Below are 9,412 nucleotides of genomic sequence, written 5' to 3'. Positions count from 1 at the left end.
CGAACTTACGGGAGCAAACGGACAAGTGTAAAAACTCAACACCTGTCTACCACCGTCACTCGCATTCCCTTGCCCTTCTTTTTTCTGGGCTAATCTTTCGTCTTGCAAACGGTGTGGGGGAACGGACACGGAGGGTTGATTTAACATGTTAGAAATCACACACAACTCAATTTCATTACCCTTAAAAGGTGCAACGTCTATTCGTGTAAGGCTCCACGTTGTGAGCACTGCTTAATATACAACCTTCCTTTGGGTGCAATCCTTTATATTATACCACAGCTAAATATCTTAAGGGGATAGGGCTCTCTTAGAAAGGAAACCAGACAGCGAACCTTCCAATAGAGACAGATAATAAGATTATCTTATCTCTTTACATTAACGAGATATATTTGAGAATACACTAATTTAAATATTTACATAATCATTTTTCTTATTTCAAAAGTTCTTATTATTTCAATTGAAATCACATTAATAAACTTTCATCTTGACCAAAAGGTGCTGTGGGTTACGACTGGCGTAATCAAAACTTCCAGAAAGATGATCACAGCAATCCAGCGTGGATTTCTTACGAGACTAAAAATTGTATCGGTACTTTTACTTCTTTAAACTTCGTATCTATTTACATATGAGTACCTGTTTCATTTCACAAGTATTTTTATTAATTTATCATCTTCATATATTTTCTTTATTATCTTATACCGTATTCTATTACTGTTCATCTTTCTAATTTACTTTGGCGCTTATATACTGTTGTTCATGTATGTTACAGTAATCTTCTATTTTGTACGTCTTGTGCTGCCATCTCTGTTTAACATTCGTGATCACTCACGCGTGCCAGACCCATTGGGTACGTAACAAAGGGTGAATCAATGTTAGTACTGAAGTAAGTGCGCAAGGAATAATCGCGAAACAGATTATAAACGCGAATGGAACGCCCAAGAAACGCAAGAGAGTCCTTTTTTTTTTTAGAGAGAAGCAAGAATGTCTCTTCTATCAGGGAAAGTGAGGCCAGTACCTTCCCAGCAGGGCCGGCGCCAGGAAATTTTGACCGGGTGGGCAGATATAAAGTGTGTTGATTGATTGGTTTAGTTTATTTTACTTCACGTTTTGTGCCTCTTGGCTAATTTGCGAAGATGGGGATGAGTGATGAAACTGATGAATGGACATTCATAATCCACCAAGCCCGAGCGGGATTCGAACCGGGACCCTTGGTGTCGCAGCAGGATGTGCTAACCACTCGGCCACTGGGTCCGGCATAAAGTGTGTGGGATTTCTCTCTCTCCCGATTTCGTTTGTATTTGTTTTCCCATTTATTTTTGATGGCGTACGTTTTCTTATTTATCCTTTCTCTCTCTCTCTCTCTCTCTCTCTCTCTCTCTCTCACACACACACACACACATACGTGCGCGCATAATCCTATCGTTGTCTAATCAAATTCCTCATCTGTATTCTCTCTATCTACTCCACTATAGAAAAAAGTGGCGAAGGGACTCGATGCCATCACCTATTGAGAAAACACTTGACAGGTCCTGACCTCCAAAGATCTGTTGTTTCTCAGGATTGTCCCTTCTCTATTAGTCTATGCGCAGGCTAAGAAGTTGGTATAATTTAGGGGTACTAATTTCCCATTATACCACAGTTATATATGGGTATGTAAGAATACCAAAAAAACATGATTGCCGTCTCAAAGTGGTAGTAATAGAAATGGCGGCCAATCCAAGATGGCGGACGTTGACTTGTGAAAAACAACTATGTCTCTAAACCTAATGGTCCGACTTCAATGTACTTTTTTTTTAAAAGAAAGCTTAAGATGTGGTTTTTATTTAATGTTATCTTAGGTTTTTCGATATTAGCAACCGTTAATTAGTAAATCATGGATTAGTAAAATCATCGCATTTTTCACTAATAATTTTATGTTTATCATTAAATTACTAATAATATAGGCATCTGAGAAGAAAATGTTCCAAACAGAAATTGTAGCGTAAAGTATTATCTTTAATTTGACGTATTGCACTTGTTGGTTTTGATTTCAGAATTGACATAAAACGAATTAATTATGTAGTGTGTGCAGCGAATGCTACTAGCCTGATGTCCCTTTAGTCCTACTTAATCACACATATTGTGGCTGCTACTGGCAATTGAACAACGTATTGTTGTTAGATACCTGTAATAACATATAAATTATTTTATTATTATTATTAAAAGTAGTAGTAGCAGTAGTAATAGTAGTATTAACTAACGATGAATTTTATTTATTTGTTACCGGTGTCCATGGAAGGTTGATTGATTGAAATTAAAGTTTTGGGCATGTGAGCACTTAGGCTACTTGCACCCATCACGTTATAGGAGGTCAAGTCCCTTACCAAAAATCAAAAATCAACATGTGCCTCTGAGGACTACAATCTCCTTAACCACATTACAAAGTGAGGCTCTATAGACACACACGGCACATATAAGGACAAAATGCAGGACAACACACAGCCCTATACACAGGACTTTACTGGCCGTAGGACCAGACGCCAGAGCTCCGTTGGCCTGCAGGGCTGAAGATTTCGGATTGAAATCAGAGCACCTTTTGGCTAAGGAAAGCCCCTATTCATAAAAACAAATGTGCAAGATATTGAAAAATCCGAAGTCTGGCCTTCATCATCTCACAGGTTCCACATAAATAACATTGATATCCTTTTCGAGGAACCTTAGGAGATTTGTCACCTCGAATGTCTAGACTAGTATGACACATTGTACAAAATATATGTATGCTTATTCGAAATGTACTATTTCAACTTCTAAATATGTCCTCCTCGCCAAGACTGCCTGGAAACTTTCAGATAGTTTCAATTTTATATCACCTAGGCCATGGATCTAGCCGATTAAAGCTTGATGCCCACTGAGATGCAGGAAACACGGCAACAAAACGCAACAGACATGGGCTGCAACCCCATCATCTTATGCATGCATCAGTGCTGAAGACACCCAAATGTCACTTCACTTCTGTGTAATACACCCAGGACTGCATTTAGCAGATTTACAAGGCTCTGGCATCTGGATTTTCCAGTCAGGATAATCCTGTGGGACTTGTGTTAATATGTCCCTGTGGTTGTAGCACATTACACAGGCCTGCGAATTTAATGTTTTTGATCATTGCATAATGTTCAAATAGTGATTTTTATATTTCACACGTGCTGAATCCGGAACTAAAGTCATTTTTTCTTCATCGCATCAGGTTTCCTTGCAAAATCAATCTGAATATATAAGACTCTCACCCACATACAGGATTAATACACTCTAATATCACATTGACTTGATTGATTTGGTGTTTTAAGTCTACTTTATGCACAGTAAGGCTAATCGGGACTGGACCTACAGTTTAAAGTGGGATCTGAACCACCATGTGCCTCCACCGGGTATCAAACCTGGAGCCCTTCATTACAAGGCGACGACGCTACCAATCATGGCCGTAGGCAGGAAAAATTTTCGGGGGGGGTTCATTCATAATTGTTCCCATGGGCGTCGCCAGAAATTTGAATCATAAAAATAATAACAATAATTGTACAATAATAATTAAAATTTCATAATAATAAAACAATTTTATTCCATAATAATACTAATAATAATTATTATTATATTATTGTTATATCCTTGAGGGGGCTTACTCAATCCAGCAGATGAGTGAATATCCAGCACAAGTTTCTTTTTGTTTTTTCACGTTTCACACAGTGTGTACTGAAATGCACAATTATTATATTAATACTTCGTCATTAAACTTTAGATGCCTTCAAGAAAAAGCTTTAAAAGTTAGATGGAAATTTTAATCATAAAGTTTTTGTTGTTTAACTTTAAAATTACATTTTTGGAATTTTGAAAAGTGCGGAAGCAGTTATTATTTTTAAAAACTTAGCCTTGTGCATGGATTGTAACCTCAATCGCGAACGTAATACGCTACGAAACTGGAGATCCTAGGTTTCAACTCCTATCAAGGGGGATTTTCGACTTTATCGGACAGGAAATTTAAAAGCTGGAAAGGGAATTTTGGGACAATCATAAGGGAATCTTCAGTCTATATTCCTTGTGACGCAGGAATAACACTGGAAAGATAACAGCAGAAGTGAAAATGGAGGGGTCGCGGGTGGGCTACGATTCTGAGAATAAATTCCTTTCAGAATTCCAAATGTATGACAATTCTAGCTCGATGGTTTCAACATGCTTCGAAAAAAAAATTGAAAATTTGTTACAGATTTTGGTTTCTGAACTTCCATTAATCCAACATGTCGGAAGTTTCGGGGGGGGGGGGGGGTTTGAACCCTAGAAACCCCCCCTCTAAATACGGCCATGCTACCAATGCGCCATTGAGGAGGCCACTCTAATATCACATGTAAGGAATGCTTTGTTCCTTTAATTTTTACTTATCTGAACACTCCTATATTACACTGTTATATTTATGAGAATAATATAAAAATAAGTAATGTATTGTGTAAACAGGTTTGAAGAAAAACACTATATTAAAATCATCTGTAAACGCCACTTTGCACTTATTGTTTTACTGGTACTGGTAACATGTTCTAGAATGGCAAGTCCACAGTTTCAATTTTATGATATCTTGACTTATTTCAAGAAACTTCTTTGTGTTGCTTTGTTTGAGAGCTGTAGTTGGATTGTCTCTCTTCAGTAACCAGCCAGCATGTTCTTGTTCCATTTCCCTTGATATCTGCGTCCCATTTCTCTTAGATCCTGGTGGAATCTTTCTCCTTGCTCTTCGCTCAGCATTTGCTCAGGTTCTCGGGGAAATAGTCCAGATGTGAATGTAACATGTGCACCTTTAAGCTCATATTGCAGCCCAAATATTGGAAAGAAACAAGCATTCTGTCCACCATTTGTTTGTAGTCTGTGTGTTGCCAAGAAAGTATTTGACTACATCCCGGAATGCTTTCCATGCCGGTCATTCTGCTGCGCACATAACATCTTCAAAATTAGCAGAAGTTTTCACATATCTGGACCTGTGAAGATACCCTCTTTGACTTTGGCATTACTGATGCCTGGGAATCAATGACACAGGTACCGAAAGCATTCACCTTCATTGTTTACAGCCTTAACGAATTGCTTCATAAGTCCTAGTTTGATATAAAGCGGAGGCATAGGCGCCGACTCCATGGGGCTTAGGGGTGCTCGAGCCCCCTCAATGTTAATGATGTGGGGTCAGAGCCCCCCAAATAATTTTGCTTAAGAGGATCTAATGTATTATTTTGCTTCTCTTGTCAAGTTTATTCTGAATTGTGCCACATGAACTTAACTTTAAATACACATTTGAAATGTTCTAGACCATCAACTTTGGGGGCCTGAGACCGCTAAACCATCAACTTAGGGGGAGGCTATGACCGGAGACAGCAAAACACATGACTTATTACTATATACTAAGTATATAATTATTAGTATTTACTATTATACATATATTAATCAGAGACATAATGAATTTAGCCAACGACTTGTTCAAGACTGTTTGGGAATCCCCTATAAGAATGCAAATATTTAGGAATATTATTGATGTGAATGAGAAGGCTGGCCATAATGGACTGCGACCACTTTGCCCTCATCGGTGGCGTTGAGAGCCTCCAGTATGTATCAGATCTTAAGAAACTATGAAAACCTTCTCAATTTCCTTGAGAAATTTTCTGAAGAAGATTCTACTGATGCAGCATTAAAATGTGCTGTATACCTGGAGACAATGCTTCACTTCAAGACATTTTTCTTTCTCTCCCTCTACTGCCATGTGATGGGTCCAATAGAAGAGGTAAACTGTAAGATTCAGTCTCCACGCATTGGTGCTACAGAAGTGGAATCAAAACTAAAATACTTGACTGACATCTTTCAAGAAAAGTGAATGTCCTTTGATCAGTTCTGGCTGAAATGCACAGAGGGCAAACCCAGCCTCGTTGATGAGCCAGAATTGCCCCGGCAATGTCACGTCCCTGAGAGACTTGAAAATCCTGATGCTGCCAAACATCACAAGTTCTACACTCCAAAATAGTATGATAAATCAATATACACTGACATGTGTGACACAGCAAAATCATGTGTTAAACAAGGACATGAATCTACAGGATACAGCCGTAGAGAAAGAATGCATCTCAGCTGTGAACAGTTGCACAACAAAATTTCAGCAAACGCGAGAATTTTTTCGCCAAGATTTGGATGCCGATAGGCTCACTTTACACATGTCCATGCTTGGTGATATCGCCAAACAGAAGAAAGTGGTTCTAACTACCATGCGTGATATAAGGAAGTTTCTTTTGGAAGACAGCACCCTCCAGGAGGCAAATTCATGATGGTCCTCCACACTGTGCCAGTGACGACAGCCACAGCCGAAAGGTCATTCAGTGCTATTAGCCGACTAAAGACATATTTGAGATCTACAATGAGGCAGAAGAGATTAAGCAGCTCTGCGGTACTCCACATACATCAAACTGGGCTTGATAATTTGGACGTGAGACCGCTCGTTAATGAGTTCATAAAAGAATAACCCACTGCGTAGAGCAACTTTTGCTTTTTTTTTTTAAAAAAAAATCCTGTTCATATGTTTTTGTTGTGTATGTCACTTTATATCTTAGTGTACATGCTATATTTTTTATTATTGCAAAATAAAATTTAAAAAGTACAATAATGTAGCACGAACAAAAAAGTAAAACTATTTTCCTGCGATTTGTGTTAGCATTTATGTAAATAATTAAAGAAAACTGTTAAATATTAGTTATTTTATGGGTTATTTGCAACCCATCACATGTCTGTTACGGACATTAAAACACACCCATGCCCTCGCCAGGACTCGAAACTGAGACCTCTGGATCAAAGCGAGTTGAGTCGACCACCCAACACCCTCGGCTACCGAGGCCGGCAGAAAACTGTTAGGTTGGTCTCAATGTAAATACATACTTTTCAATAAAAATGTTAATTGTTATCTAAAAAACAAATGAGCAGACACAAAAGACAAAGAGGCTTTGAAACATTTTCTAAACGTTTTTCATGTTACATTTCATTTGCATGAGGAATATAATAGCTGCTTAAAAACTGCTATATGAAGACGTAATTTTTATTTTTAAAAAAGGAAGGGAGTGAGTCATTCATTCATTTATTTCAGTGATCAGAGCTCCCCCCCCAATAATTTTGACAAGTCTGCGCCCCTGAGCGAAGGTAACAGTATGTTGGACTTATCAACAAGACTTTTTAGTTTTATGTTTTTTCGAGCCTACAATCCACTGTCTACGTGGCCATTCCTTTTGGGTCCAGTGATGTGACCTTGCTCGACTGCCCCACCCACAAAGAAAGCAGGGGTGCTTTGTGTAACCTGCTTGTAAACCTAACAGAATACCTATCACTTTAAAGCCACCACACACTTGCCACTTGTGTTCCTGCTCCTTTATTTTACACATCATCATATCAAGATTTCCATATGTTTCTTGCATAGTAACTGAATGTGCAAAGGGAACTGATGCAAGTTCGTTTTCGTTGTGAAGAAGGACGCACTTCAAACTACTCTTGGAGGCATCAATAAAAAGTCTCCAGTAGGCAGGGTCATACTGTTGTACTCCTAGTCAGCATAACCTCCGGAATGCTGTTGCAGTGAACCAAGGTTCCCTTTTCAGAATAGAAAGGTGCAAATTCTTCTTTGCGATGTCTGTACCAACATGTTCCTTTCATGGAGTCTACACCCAAGTATCTCAGCAGATTCCTTTATAAGACCAAGATCTCGAACAAAGTCATTTAACGGACTTTGCTCGAAATGTTTGGGTTGATTTTCAAAACCTTCTGGTGAGAAATCAGTCAGAGGTAGTGCCGGCCATTTCCGTGTCAGATTCACAAGAGGAACAATTATGTAATTGGTCCAAACGCTGCGGTACTGGTACATCAGGGCCATGAGGAACAGGTAAAATTGAGGATGAAATATTGCTTGGATACACAATCTTACTTTTGATCCTGCTGTTAAATCCCTTCATATTCACAGGACAAAAGTAGCAGTTCGTACTGTGGTATGTAAGTTGTCCCCACACCATTGGAATTCCAAATGGCAACGCTGTTCTCTCACCATTCACCTACTGCTGTAACTGCTCTACACAGGCCCTACAAACCTTATGTGAGGACCACGGCTTGTCTTGGTCTCTCAATTTGATGCCGAAGTACGCATAGTAGGCCTTTCTCACGAACCCGCCGCTGTTTTATCAGCACGAAACTTCCACACACATAGCAGAATGTATCTGGACTATTCTTGCAGCCACGACGTGGCATGTTGATATAAGTTCAATAAAAAAATTAGCACTGCAACAGAATGGCGCCACTCAGCAAAACCTGCTGTGTTGTACAGTGTTGTCGGCTCTAGGCTGTGAGCGTGATTATACATGGTTGCCAGATGGCTGCAAGAGATCACATTAATAAGTGAATCCGGAAATCTTATTGAAAGCAACACTTTTCCTAACAATGTAACGAGTGTATTAGTGCATGTGCATAAAGAACGTAATATCAGATTTTAAGGAAATGTGATGTGATGTGGAAAAATTAACGTTGGATCCTGATTCAGGATGCAAAAGTCATCCTAGAAAACAATACAGGATGGCGGCAATGAAACTATCGCAGGTCAGTGTTATCGGAACATTGTGTACTTTCACTCTCGGAAAAGGAACTGGATGAAGCAGGTTTAAAAGTCATATCCTTCTTCGATGAATTGAGTTCTTCACTTGGATAGGGAATATTTTCCCGTTCACTTCTTGCACTTACGCTTACAAAAACTTTAATCGAGGAACTTATACTTTGACTCGTTGACATAAGCGCACGCTCAGCCAGTGCTCATAACCCTCCTCTGAATGTGATTGGCCGAATGACGTCACATGTGAGCTGGGCCACGTAGCAGATGCTTTTGCTACTGCTCTCATAACGCGTACAAGCGCAGAGTTTCAGTCCAGTTTATAGTCTCTATACATTGGCGTGCGCTGGCGTCTGCGGTGGAGGAAAGAAGCACAAGGTAACTCGGCAAACAAACTTACAAAAGACTCTACTGAAAAATTTATTGGGATAGTATTTTGAAAAGTTTGAAATAATTTAAAAATCTTAATTCATGCGAAAATTAAAATTCCCTGAATTCTCGTTAAATTCCCTGACTTTTCCAGATTTTCCCAGTCACTAGTCACGCTGGTCATGTAATCTGCATATGTTCTGTGATTTATCCATCTCATCATACCACCATCCTCCATCGTCACAATTAAGAAAAAGTGTTAGAAAAGCAATGTAAAATAACCTAATTGAAAATCAATCACCATTTTTATATATTTGCCAATACCAATGCGCAGTTCAACTTGTTTCCTCCCAAAGTCAGTTTTTCATCAGTGTACAAAAATATGATTAATAGAAAAAGTTTTGTCTCTCCAATGTA

This window comes from Lepisma saccharinum, chromosome 10 (assembly GCF_977018435.1).
Source record: "Lepisma saccharinum chromosome 10, izLepSacc3.1, whole genome shotgun sequence".
NCBI classification, from domain to species: Eukaryota; Metazoa; Arthropoda; class Insecta; order Zygentoma; family Lepismatidae; genus Lepisma; species Lepisma saccharinum.
The sequence above is the reverse complement of the archived record's forward strand: the minus strand, read 5'-3'. Positions refer to the sequence as shown.